The sequence below is a fragment of the Coffea arabica genome, chromosome 7c (assembly GCF_036785885.1).
Source record: "Coffea arabica cultivar ET-39 chromosome 7c, Coffea Arabica ET-39 HiFi, whole genome shotgun sequence".
Classification (NCBI taxonomy): Eukaryota; Viridiplantae; Streptophyta; class Magnoliopsida; order Gentianales; family Rubiaceae; genus Coffea; species Coffea arabica.
In genome coordinates, this window is record NC_092322.1 from 20280808 (window position 1) to 20294736 (window position 13929).

General features: G+C 37.4%; 1 long non-coding RNA gene across 1 annotated transcript; it reads right to left on the bottom strand.

Moving 5' to 3' along the window:
- Nucleotides 1-10: 10 nt before the first annotated feature.
- On the bottom strand, nt 11-5018 carry LOC113699719 (uncharacterized). The gene is made up of 7 exons (XR_011817475.1): nt 4427-5018; nt 4154-4247; nt 3811-3894; nt 3069-3139; nt 1671-2528; nt 1217-1267; nt 11-1118 (listed from the first exon to the last, which is right to left on the bottom strand). It is a non-coding gene; the product is annotated as an uncharacterized lncRNA (long non-coding RNA).
- Between the last annotated feature and the right edge of the window lie 8911 nt (nt 5019-13929).

The window sequence follows — 13929 nt, forward strand, 5'->3', positions numbered from 1 at the left end:
GTCTGCAACCTTGTTTCTAAAATGTCGAATTAATCCTCAATTGCGTCAAGTGTAGGGAAATTCTTACAAAAATCGATTCAAGTGGAGATCAGTTAAGGATTTTTAGCACACGGATACCCCTTCAGGGCTTTGTTGTCTTGTTGAGCACCAGAGGGAGCAGAGCTCGTAGCAGAAGGCCATCTACAGCAAGAAGAACGTGTTGAATTATCTGCAGCAAGTTGAGATGGAGAAACAGATGGCCAGGAAACAAAGAGTGGAGAAGAAGATTAAGCAGGCCAAAAGGGCAGTTGAACGATACCGCCATTGAATTTTTGGGAGTTGAGCAAGATCAGCCTTGCTGCCAAGTGTTGTCCCTCACTGGATTCTTCCTTTGAAAAATTGACCCTCTTATGCAAAAGCATTGCGAGAAAGGTATTCCCCTGGGAGTCCTATCCCGAATACGATGGGATTGAAGATGTACATTATGCTTTTAGCGTGAGAGATCAACTGAGGAAGCAGGTTCTGGTTCTTCTGCACAAGGCCTTGGAATTGCCCGAGGTCTGCATTGGGGCTTGCAACTGGGGCTCCATCCCTTATAACAGGGTTGCATCTGTGGCTATGAAGAATTACAACTTACAAGGAGAAGTTTCTGAAACACAACAAAGAAAGGTTTGAGGAGTATCTGTTCAAGGTGAAGGATGGCAATTGGCAAGGACAAAATTGCTGCTGGTGCATAGCTGCCATATTAGATTATTGCGGCTTTAAATGATGGCGATGGTGGTGAAGTTGCTGAGTTTGCACCGGCAGAGAATGGTGGAGGATTTGGCCAATAAGGGAAAATTGAAAAACTGCCTTGTAATCTGTGATGTTTTGGGTAGCATGTCCAGGACAACCATGGAGGTATCTGTGGCTCTGGGGGTTTTGGTCTCTGAGCTGAGTGAAGAGCCATGCCCAAGCTTCAGAGGATTTGAGATCCAAGACGAATTTCGTGAGCTTCCAGGAGACCAATCGCTTCCAGTAGTAAAGACCACGACTGCCAATACACTAATATACAACAATTGACTAGCTTAAATAACTCGGCTCGAGTAGCGGTAGGATGCCCAATAAATACACCAAGCAGATTTTCCCTGTTCCCTGTACTGCAATGAAAAATATAAACAAGTGTGAACCAACTTATGTTCACTGCAGAAGCAAAGATCCCTCTGGAAGAGCAACCACACTATGGAAGGAAACCGACCGCTGAGGCAAAGATCCGTCTTCCTCATCACCGTCAAATTCTAGTATGTACCTGCCAAACAATCATTCGAGCATATTACTATAATCATTTCCTTGGAACAAATCGAACCAGGCCTTCCTATAGAGTATTACTGCCAAGCAATACAGGCAAAGGGAAAACAGTCTGAACTGAATTTACAAACAAGCTTGAATAACTACTAAGGAATCATCTAAACTAGTCAAAAGAAAAACATGTCGAGTTGTTAATTCTTCAAAATACTAGATGAATACCAAAGTTTGATTGAGATAGCTTCTTACTCGTCAGTTTTTCTCTGAAAACCAACAGCGGAAGCCACCAAATGCCATACAAGTTGTAGAAAGGGATGTCAACACAAGATTAATGGACAGTCATGCTGCTATTGTAAAATGCACGTAATGTACAGGAACAATTGAAACTACATATAGGCAGAATGTACCTTACGAGCTTGAACTACAGTTACTTTATAGAGGGCAGTGGTGTTTGGGTAGACAGCTAGAACATGTTTTCCTGGTGGGAAATCTTGAGCGCTAGAGGGATCATTCTGCTTGGGGAGCTTGTACTTCCTGAAAGAAGTAAAATTCAGCTCCCAATCAGTTGAATAAACAACGACAATCAGGGCTTGAAACAAGGAGACTGACGAGTAACTCCAACTATATATGACCAAATAAAAGTATTTTAAAAGGAGATAAGACTTGCATAAACTATATTTGAAGCTTCAGAATAATCCACATAGGCAAATGTTTGATCATTGTTTTATAGGTTTAAACCAAAAAAATCAAGTAGCATTTGTCATTTGATGCTTAGTTTCAAAGTGAATTTAACAAAATGACAATACTGAGGTTTCTGAATGTTATTTTATCAAGAAGAAATGTTTCAAAAATCATTATTCAAGATACATGCCTGTGCAGATACTGTGGTATCCAGCGAATTATGTATCGAATTCTATCGCGAAACATCCTACATTCTTCTTGTTTTTCTTTTGTCTGTCGTACAACTACAACTGGTACATTAGTTAAAAGAAAAAGGCATAATTGTTCATGAAGAAAGATCATACTAGACTATAGTTTAAGATAATAAAAAGAAAAAGAAAATTGATAGTCCTTGACTGTAGAAAAAAAGGATACAAAATAACTCCTAATTAAATAAGTGCATGCAAAAGCTTAGTAAACTAAAAGGCACAAGAGAAATTTGGATTAGATATCCTCAGATGGATAGAAATAAAAGGAACCAGGTTTTCTATCTCTGCCCGCCAACCTCCTCATCATCACCAGGTTCTTCGTCTAGGACTTCAAATCTGCACGTAGTCATCAGAAGTAAGAAAAAATGCAAATGAGATGGAGGAAGTTAATTAGATGATCTTTGCAGTTAATTTTGAACTTTTGAACAACACAAGAAATGAAACTGTGACATTTCAAGAGAGGATGGATGATCTTTCTCCTTAATGATGTGTTTTGTAGGCCCCTGTGATGATGAGATAAGATAGTTCCAAGCTAGTCTCAGAAATTGACTTACTCTCTACTTGCTCTGTCGAACTGTGTTACTCTAACTATAAACTACTCATCTTTATCAGCATCCTCTTGGGTAACCCTAGCTGCTACCCGGAAAACATACAAGTTTCAAAGAACTATTGAAAAGTTATTGCAAGCAAGAACAAATAACGTGTTAGGCTGCTGCCCTAAGTTACACTAGGACAAAAACAAAAGAGGTTATCATGTCAATGAAAATAATAATCAGTTCATACTCGTTCACCCTTCAAACTAGCAAGTAGCAAGAGCATCAAGGTGGTTATGCGCAGAAGGTGTCAATATTGAGACATCAGAATCAGCCTTCATACCTTTATTTTTTCTGCTGCTCACTGCCGTCTGTAGGTAACATCAAAAAAAAGTTTACTGAGAAAGAATGAACCTGCATGGATATCAAAAAAGGTTACTTCGAATGCAAATCAAAGCCAAGAAAAACTACATCATCTCAAAAACAAAATAGTACAAAAGATAAGATGACCAAATTGACTCTGTCAGAAATAAATGATTTTCTCTCTTACTAGGTTCCATGTACTAGAAACACCATAAGAAGCATTACTTGATATTTAATGCTCATAATTCACTCATTTGGGAAATCATTTTCACTTACAATTACACCCTTCAATAGTTCTTTACTAAGGGGAAGATATTTTTTCTTTCATATTTCTTAGCTATGACTTTGCAAAGTTATTGACCTGGGGAGAAAATATGTTTGATGCAGTGTTTTTGGAAACTTTGAGCTTAACCAAAATCAAAGGGCAGCACAGGTCCCAGTTGCAGGCTTCTCCATTGACACCGTTAATTTCAAGTCTCTCTCTTTTCCTATTAATCTTCTTTTCAATTTCAATCACCATTTTGTAAGCTCCAAAGAAGGTTAATTTCCCCCTCTGTATACCAAACGACCCAAAAATGAAATTTTTTTTGGTGAATGCAACAGCAAAAACTTAAGGCAGCATAAAGCCCGAGTAAGTTCTTAGATTACTTATTTACAGTCATTTATCAGCAGTATCAAACAAAAATACATATCCTTTGTCACTTCTGGGAGAGTAGACATACCTATCCTTCTTCGCTGTTGCCCTGAAGGTCCAGTAGGTATCAAAGCATCAAGTTGCCCAAACAAGTAACAACTGATTGGAGAAACTGCAACCAAACAGACAATGATCTAGGTGCTTACTTTTGCAGATCTAGAATAAACAATTCCAGAAGAATTCAACAGTTATTATGAAGTATTTTCATAGAATAATCCAGGGCATACTACTTCCTCCACCACCGAAATCGTTAACATATGAATGGAACCAAAGCTTTTGGAAATGTCTGCCTATCAACAGTGATTTATGTTTGAGCGTAATTTGCACGCACAAGGAAGAAAAAGAGCAAGAAGTGGAAATGATGGACACACTTTATTTCACCCTCTGAAAGCTCTTTGGCTTGAGTATATAGCATCTTCAGCCTTGAGAGTGAATTATCACCAGGCTTCTCAACCACCCCTGGAGCTGCATGTGCAAGTAAAAAATTTAAGACACTTTTTGTATATGCTTGTGCAGAATCATTAATAACAGGCGAACAAATAGAGAATTTGCAAATAATCTGCCTTTGCAAGAACATAGGTTGTCAGTTGTTCCCATAGATTGTATAATAGCGAAAATAACCACAAGTTAGCTACTTCAACTACCAGGAACTAATGTCGTGCTTGTCAACTTCAACGAATTTGAGTTCAACAACTCAACAAATATCTGCAATCTCATTAATATAGACTGGTTAAAGCAATCTCATTTTGACTCTTTCTTCCAAGAATCAGCATAATGAATCTGTGAAAAGCTTTAAGAAGCCATGGGAGCCCTTGACATGGGAAAAAGATGCGACTTTGCATCTTTTTATTCAGCTCTCTTCTTTGGACTATGTAACTAAGTTGCCATTGAAGCAGCTTCTGTAACATACTTTAAGCCAACCTTGAATTGAGTCAATCATTGAAGTATGCCAAACCATTTTTTGTCAAACTTCCATAACATTTAAAACGGCATTACTTCCTAAAGAAACAAATTCCAATTGAACAGAAGAGATGTGTAAAATAATTGGCTCTTGTGTAAAACTGGCTCATCTGGACCAAAAAATATAGAGCTTAATTTGTAGATAGCTGATTGCTATTTGAAGTGCATTCAAAATCTATTCGAGTCATGAGCCAAGTGTAGCATCATGACATAATAGGTGTACATCGTCTGGCATTGGTTGTCATATGTAAATTAACTAGTTAGTGAGTTTGACACTCTAAAATGGGACAAGACACTGAATGATTTGGTAAGCTCCCTTCCTCCATTGCATTTTCTAGTGTAGATAAATTTCCCACTAAGGGAGAAGTTAGCGCAAGGCTGACACGTGTTTGACACCCAATGCAATGCATGACATATGTCTCCCAAAATTTTGAGGGATATCAAATTGGATATGGGGCACAAACGGACATCAGATGGACTGTTCAGGAGCGGTCCTCTCACATGCTCCAACAAGAGGCTTAGCAAGAGCCACATCGCAAGGGAATAAGTAGGAGACAAAATGACCTCGTTTCAATTAGTAAGGCTAAAAAAAAAAAATAATCGATGTGTTACTTTAACAGATTCCGTCACAAAGTGTTAGGACTCCGTTCCATAGAATCCCGCCCAAATGAACAGGAAGCAGTAAAAAAAAAAGTCCCTTGCATTCCCTCCAAAATAATTGCCAATATTCATTCATCCACAACTCTAGAAAATAGGGCAAGATAGCATATGGCAAAATAACATTGTAGAATAGGAAAGTGGCAGACCAAGGGCAAAGAAGAAAAATGGTGGAAATGCACTGTCACTTAATAAAAATTACAATGAGGAGAAGGAAAAAATAGTGGCAAAAAGGGATAGTCTTGGAAGTGTGAAATCTAAAAAAAGTTTAGGAAAGATGAACTCAAATTGTAAAATGGGAGATGGGGGATCCGAAGCAAAGACTAAGCAGAGACATACCCAGGTAATAATACTGCAAGCTTGTCATATAATTTGCATACTTTGACAATGATGTGGAACAATTTTACTTGTACTTATTTTAAGCACACAATTTGATTGAAACACTATAAAAAAATAAAATAGAAAGTTTGTTCGGAAAGCTATAGGAATACTAGGAGTTAAATATGTGGATGGACCATATAAAAGAGGAAAGTGGAAGAAAATTTTGCACAACAAGTGTTTGTGAAAAAGTAAAGGGCAACTGTCCAACCAATTATTGGTAGGAATTGCTAGTAGAGGATAAACAGAAGCCATGAGTTTCCACAATAATAAGAATGGTATATTCATTATACGAACTATATGAACTTTCCACAATAAGTGAGGAGGTTTTGGGCAGGTAAAAGAATAGGGAAATTTAAAAGTTGTATTTTTTTGGGTAAGCAAGCAAATCTTCTGGTGTATATACTATTACTAGGTGTTTATGGGTGATCAATTTAAGATAAACTAAGACACATAGGAAGAGAAAAGGTAAGCAAAATGGCTCGTCAAAAGTAGATATATATAGGTGAAGATGTTTAGATGAGTATGTCCTAATATCATGTTGGATAGCAAATATTTTTTTAGATGAACTAATGATAGTGGAGAAATAGTGGGATGCAATGTAAATCAGTAATTGGAACTAATTGCTTTACAATTGATTAGCATTACTGTTGATTGGGATTTGTATGTGTTATGCTAAATTTACACAATGTTCAATGTGCCTCACCTATTGTTAAAAATTGGTTACAAGATTATTACGCATGCCTATACATTTTGTTGGTTACGTATTACGTCATGTGACTAATTAGTGACATTGGAGCAATGCTTTGATGCAATTGAAAATCAATAATCTATTACCATAACAATATTAAAATAAGGTATGGAAGATTGACAACAGGAGAAAAATTTAAAAAGAAAGGGGGAAGGAGATAGGGAAGTGCACACAATATACTAGCATTAACTGTTGTTACCTCATGTTTACGAGTTGGTACCTATTCGTATAGTAGCAATCTAGTTGAAATGGATTGCTTCAAAATTGATTGCAATGAGTGTAGATTCTAGGTTATGTGTATTAGTCCGAATGTACACATTGTTCAGTATACCTGACATAGTGAAAAAGAATGGTTACAATGTATTTTAGTAGCGTGCCTTTATATCATGTTGAATACCTATTGTTTTATGTGAACAAAGAGTGACAGTGTAGCAATACTCTCATATAGTTGTAAATTAGTAATCCATTAGCATAATTATATTTAAGCAAAATCAAGAAGATTGACAATAGAAGAGAAAAAATAAAAGCAAGGAGAGGGAAGGGAAGTGCAACACTATGAATCATTAATAGTTGTTAGTTAATATTTGTCACTTGATACCTATGTGTATAGTAGCAACCCAGTATTCATGAAATTAAATTTGATTAGAATGAGTATGGGTTATAGTATGTATGTGTTAGACTGAATATTCTTGACGTTGAGTGTTCTGAATATGCTATATCATACTTAGTAGTGCATTTGGAATGTATTTGACTATAACAGCATAAGCAGCAGCATCCCATAGCAATTGAGGGAGATGTGGCTAGTGAAGCACCCATAACAAAGTCCACCATAGGTGATTTTGATTCACAATTAACCTTAGCAAGCTAGTCTGATCAAGTACTATTGATGGCAATGTGATAGATATTTATGCAGCTGAATTAAAGGCTCCGAAAAGCATTTCAGAGATCCCACTACCATTATAACTTGTGACGCCCCCACTTCTCCTTAAGGCGAACCAAAGGGTATCCGCGGACGCCTGCCTAGCTCTCGCCAGGACTCAAGCAATTCCATTCAAGCTTATTATCGAACTACACAACACACGTAAATAACTTAAATACAGTAAATGCGGAAGCGTTCAATCTTAACAATATTCATCCATAATCCAACCCGACGTCGGGGTTCAAAGTACATCATGAATCCCAAAAGTTACATCATCGCCCCAAGAGTTACATTTCAAATCCAAAAGTACAACCCAAAACCAAGGCATAGCCAAAAGTAATAGAAATCCTAAACAAAAGCCCATCAGGAAGGTTTTCGAGTACACCTCCAAGTTCAAACCTGTTAAAGAAAACAAATCTACAGGGTGAGCAAAAACGCTCGTGAGGCCAAGAACACACATGCAGGCACATAGCTCAGGTAACAAGGCCAAGTAACGATTCAAGTAATAGCTCGCAAGTAATTAATAATGCCAACCAAAAATGTAACTAGAAACAATTCAAGGATATGGTAGCTCTCAGGAGCTAAGTTCCACTTGCTTTGCCAGTTCATTCGTATATCTTCCCGTGATGACTCTCCGTCAACCGGATTGATATTTCCAAACCATAGATCACCACTTACTTCTCATCCGTCCACCATACACCGCTTCGGGCCCGCACGACATTTATAAGGCGATATTCCACGAGTATGCTAAGCAAGATCTCTCAATAGATCAAGCTTATCATGTGAATCTCATGGCTCACCGAGATTCCCGACCAAACCCATGCCGGCTCGAGTTTCAAGGTCGGCCTATGAGTTTGGGCGTCCCCCATGTATCATGTAAGTGTCGAGGAGATTCACTCCAACGACGTATGCAGCCATAGCATACCATGTCATGTATTCAAGCATTCGACAGGTTCAAGCATGTATTTCAGGTCATGTAAATCAGGCAAACCATGTTAAGCATGAATCATTTGTTTCAAATGAGATCGAGTGCGATAAAGTACACACTCGACTCTCTTTTTCAAAACCAAGTAGGCTAAGCGTGTAATCAGGTAAGCCAAACATGAATCAAGTCCATAGAGTTCAAGTAGTCATACACTTGACACTCACCGAGCAAATCAAGAAGAAATATTTTCTGGAAGTTCAAGTGTGCACGGTAGGATTCACTTGAAGGTTCTCGTGTGCGCCTGAGCAAATAATAATGTATTATCATTCATATCCCAATTATCAAGGAAGATTGTACACTAGTACAATCTAAGAAAATTTCACGAAAATGAACCTCAATTACTCGTAAATCAAGATTCAACTGGAGTTTCTTAAAGTACAAGGGCGATCGAGTTTTCATTTTAGAAAATCAAGTATAAAATGTTCAAGTAATATCGAAGGGATAAAGAGTGCTTGAAAACTCTCTTCTTTTGGAATTTGGAAAATTTTCGGTTTTGATACGATATTTTGAAAAATCATATCTCACATTCTACATGTCAAAAATTGGAAAACTTGGTACCGTTGGAAACCTCTTTGAAAGTACTAAAAGTTTTTACAAAACACTTTTCCATGAATCTAAGTGGAAGGTATTCAAAAATGGGCTCAAAATTGCTGTTCCAGAACACTTAGAATTGAGCCGGGGTTGATTTTTAGCTAACTTTGGAAATTAGGCAGAATTCACACGTTGAGAGCTAGCCTCTGAAATTTGTAACTCAATTAGAGTTGCAAGTAAGGTTTATAACAGAAAAAGCGGATCAAGGATTGGAGTTTCGAGCACCAAGATATGGTAGCTCAAAGTTGGGACAAATTCAAGACTGTTGAACAATTTCCAGATTTGGGTTTCCGACTTTGGACCTTTAGTTAAATGTCGAAACGGACTTGGATTGGTGTCAAATTTTGCAGTATAGTACTCCTATATAAAGGATATCTCTCTATCAAATTGCGTGGAAAAATACCTTCGGGAAGGTAGTTAACCAATCAACCAAAGTTTCGAAAATCACAACGCAAAACTGCCTTGACCCTTTTGTTTTCCATTCCAAACATTTGGTCAAGGAAAAATTCCTCAAACATGGCTCATCAACGTAGGCAAAGCCTAAGAAATATTCATGGTACATTTGGTAAGTATTTATCACCAAAATATTCAGTTAACAAGTCTATACCAAGTCTTGTATCAAATCTGTTCAAGAATCAGGGTTTTCAAGAGCAGGGCAGTCACCGGATTTCGATCACAAATCACTCAATTTAACTCAGAATTGGACATGGTTTATGGAATTGAAAAACACATTCATAGGGCTATAATTTCACAGAAGAAATTGTTTTAAGATTCAGCATGCAACTAGCTCGAAATTGAGCCTAAAATTGCAGCATCATCAAATCGTTCCAGCAGAATAGAGAAACAGGGCAGCCTTCTTAAAACGATCGGTTTGGCTCACACACTTGGAATCAAAATGTACATTTTATACCGTTGGAAAGGTGTGGATGTCTAGTTTCAAATACCACCAACGGCACTCGATTTCGACGTCGGAGTACAGAGTTATGGATGAAATACGAACACTAGTCTGAACATTACGGGAACAGTTTCCAGATTGCTAGCTTTGGGAAATAAATTCATTTGACCAACCAAAACTCAGTATTTTTCAATGAAAATTTTTATACAACTACTAAAACATGTAAAAAACACAATCAATCCATTAAATCCTCAAATTTTTGTATTAAAGTGGCCGAACAAAGCAGGGGCAAAATGGTCAGATTTGGCCTTTGCACCCATCATGAGTTTCCATCAATTTTCCACCAATAAACCACTAATTTAAACACTAATCCAACATTAAATCTATCATCAAACATTATATCAGCCATCAACACAGAGGTGGGAGTTCATAGAGCCCACCTTCCAATTTTTTCAACAACAACAACAACCCATATGAAAATTCAATCTCATAAGTGTAATTTAACTTCCATAGGACAAGAATTTTAGAGTGGATCATTACCTACTTTGGTTGATGAACAAGTCAGAAATTTCGGCCCCTCCTTGCTCCTAAGTGGACCGTGAAAAGCTCTCCGTTTTTAGCTAGATGTGATATCCAAGTCTTAAGCTAAGTAGTGTTAAAATTTGAGAGGATTTGGTAATGATTTGAGCAAGATTTTAGAGTGAAAAATTGAAGAACTTTGGTTGTTTCTTTGCAGCTTGATGGCCAGCCAAGAGAGCTAGGAGAAAGAGATGTTTGGTCTGACTTTTTGGCTTACAAAGGAAGCTTAAGAACTAAGAGTTTAGGTGCGCAAATAGTGCGCATACGCGCGCGTTTTGTGCTCGGTTCCTCTTGCATTTGTTTTACTAGTGTACTAAACCTCTAATGCACTTATATTCATACAAATATTATTCACTCTTAATTGTCCCAAAATAATGGTCCAAAGTCCCTCAATTAATCGTGCGCGTGAAAACGCGTATTTCCAATTTAGGTGCGATAAATTGAAACCTTCAAACAATTCTTATAACGATCGTACCACTAACTATCATTTGAGTGTTTAAACCTAAAATTACCTATTTTAGGACCATTATACATGTCTCCAAATTTTCAAGCTTATTGTACTCCCAATTGGCTAAAGTTTTCAGTCACGTTACACTATTTAGATTAATCGAGCTTTCAAAAAATTAATTTTTGAAACGAGTCACTTTAAAAATATAATGAACTCATAACTCCATGTATTTAAATCTAATAAGATTAGAAAATAATAATCGAAGCAAATATATGAATAAATAATTAAATGAGCCAAAAATAGGAGTCGAAAAATAATAATTTTACGAGTTCTCACATTCTCTTCCCCTTAAAAAAATTTCGTCCTCGAAATTTACCTTGATTGACGAACATGTCTGAATACTTTTCTCGGATTGCTTCTTCGACCTCCCAAGTTGCTTTCTCCAACCCATGGTTCTTCCAGAGGACTTTTACTAATGGTATCTATTTATTTCTCAATTCCTTCACCTTTCTATCCAGAAGCTTAACCGGTTTCTCCTCATAGGTCAAAGTCTCATCAATCTCAACATTTTCCGGTTGTAAGACGTGAGAAGGGTTCGGATGATACTTTTTAAGCATAGATACATGAAACACATTATGAATTCGAGATAAATTCGGCGGTAATTCCAACTTATAGGCTACATTCCCCACACGTTGGATAATCTTGTAAGGTCCTACAAATCTCGGTTGTAACTTCTTTCCTTTTCCAGACATCAAACTTGCTTTCAAGGGCGTGATTTTGAGAAATACCAAATCTCCAACAGTAAACTCCAAATCTTTTCTCCGATTATCGGCATAACTCTTTTGGCGGCTTTGGGCAGTTTGAATTCTTTGGCGTACCAATCTTACTTTTTCATTAGCTTTCTCAATCCATGATACTGTGGTCCGATCTAAGATCTTTCGTTCACCTATTTCGTCCCAATAAATTGGAGACCTACATTTTCGACCATAAAGTGCCTCATACGGGGCCATCTGAATAGAAGAGTGGAAACTATTATTATAGGCAAATTCTACTAAAGTCAAAAACTTACTCCAACTCTCTCCAAAGTCCAGAACACAAGTTCTCAACATATCCTCAAGGGTCTGAATTGTCCTTTCAGACTGTCCATCGGTTTGGGGATGATAAGTAGTACTAAAATTCAATTTAGTCCCTAACACTTCTTGCATCATTTGCCAGAATCTCGAAACAAATCTTGGATCTCTATCCAACACGATACTGACAGGTATTCCATGCAACCTAATGATCTCATCCAAATACAACCTGACCAACTTTTCTAATGGGTATTTCATATTAATCGGCAGAAAATGAGCCGATTTGGTCAATCTATCCACTATTACCCAAATTGCATCATGGTCTCTCTGTGTCCTTGGTAATCCCGATACAAAATTCATGGTGATATTCTCCCATTTCCATTCAGGTATTTCTAGAGGTTGCAAAAGTCCCGATGGTTTCTGATGTTCGACTTTAACTTGTTGACAAATTAAGCATGTTTGGACAAATTGGGCAATTTCTTTCTTCATGTTTTCCCACCAATACAGACTTTTCAAATCTTGGTACATTTTATTCCCTCCTGGGTGTACCGTAAACTTTGATCGGTGTGTCTCTTCTAAGATTTTCTTTTTAAGCCCTTAATCCTTTGGCACAACTACCCGATTCTGAAATCTCAATACACCATTCGATCCCAAGTTAAAGTCCGACTTGTCCCCCTTTTTAACTTTTTCCAACAATTTCTGCACTTCAGTGTCCTTTCCTTGAGATTCCTTGATACGTTCCATCAAAGTGGAATTCAATACAATATTTTCCAAGATTACTTTCCTCGGTTCCAGTCGAGGGTTCCACTGACTAATTTTTTTCCAACAATTCGGATTCCTTAATCATCAATCCAACCTTCTGTACTTGACGACTCAAAGCATCAGCCACTACATTAGTTTTCCCTGGATGGTATTTGATCGTGCAGTCATAGTTTTTCAGAAATTCCATCCATCTATGTTGCCTCAAATTCAGTTCCTTCTGTGAAAATAAGTACTTAAGGTTTTTGTGGTCTGTAAAAACCTCAAATGTCACTCCGTACAGATAATGCCTCCATTTCTTTAAAGCAAAAACCATAGCTGCTAACTCCAAATCATGAGTCGGGTAATTCCCTTCATGCGGTTTCAATTTCCTAGAGACATATGCTATCACTCTATCATTTTACATTAGAACACACCCCAATCCTTCCTTAGATGCATCTGTGTAAACCACAAAACTATCCTTTCCGTTTGGCAAAGCTAACACAGGCGTCCTTGTCAACCGTCTTTTCAATTCCTGAAAACTTTCCTCACACTTAGGACTCCATATAAACTTCCCATTTTTCTTGGTCAATTCAGTCATGGGTCCAGCAATTTTTGAAAAATTCTGAATGAATCTCCAGTAATACCCTACTAATCCAATAAAACTTCGAATCTCGGTAGTGTTTTTCGGTCGTTTCCATTTCGAAACAGTTTTAACTTTAGCTGGATCCACTTTGATCCCATCCTTAGAAATTATGTGTCCCAAGAAAGTCACTTCTTTTAACCAGAATTCGCACTTGCTAAACTTAGCATACAATTGATGTTCCCTTAAGATTTGCAAAACAACCCTTAGGTGTTTCTCATGGTCTTTCACATTCTTAGAATACACCAAAATATCATCAATGAATATTACCACGAATTGGTCCAAATAAGGCTTAAAAATCCTATGCATTAAATCCATAAAAGCAGTAGGAACATTCGTTAACCCAAATGGCATCACGGCAAACTCAAAATGTCCATACCTCGAGTTAAAAGCAATCTTGGGTATGTCCTTTTCCAAAATCCTCAACTGATAATAACCCTATCTCAAATCTAACTTCGAGAATATTACAGCCCCTTGCAATTGGTCGAACAACTCATCAATGTGGGGCAGTGGGTATTTATTCGTAATTATAA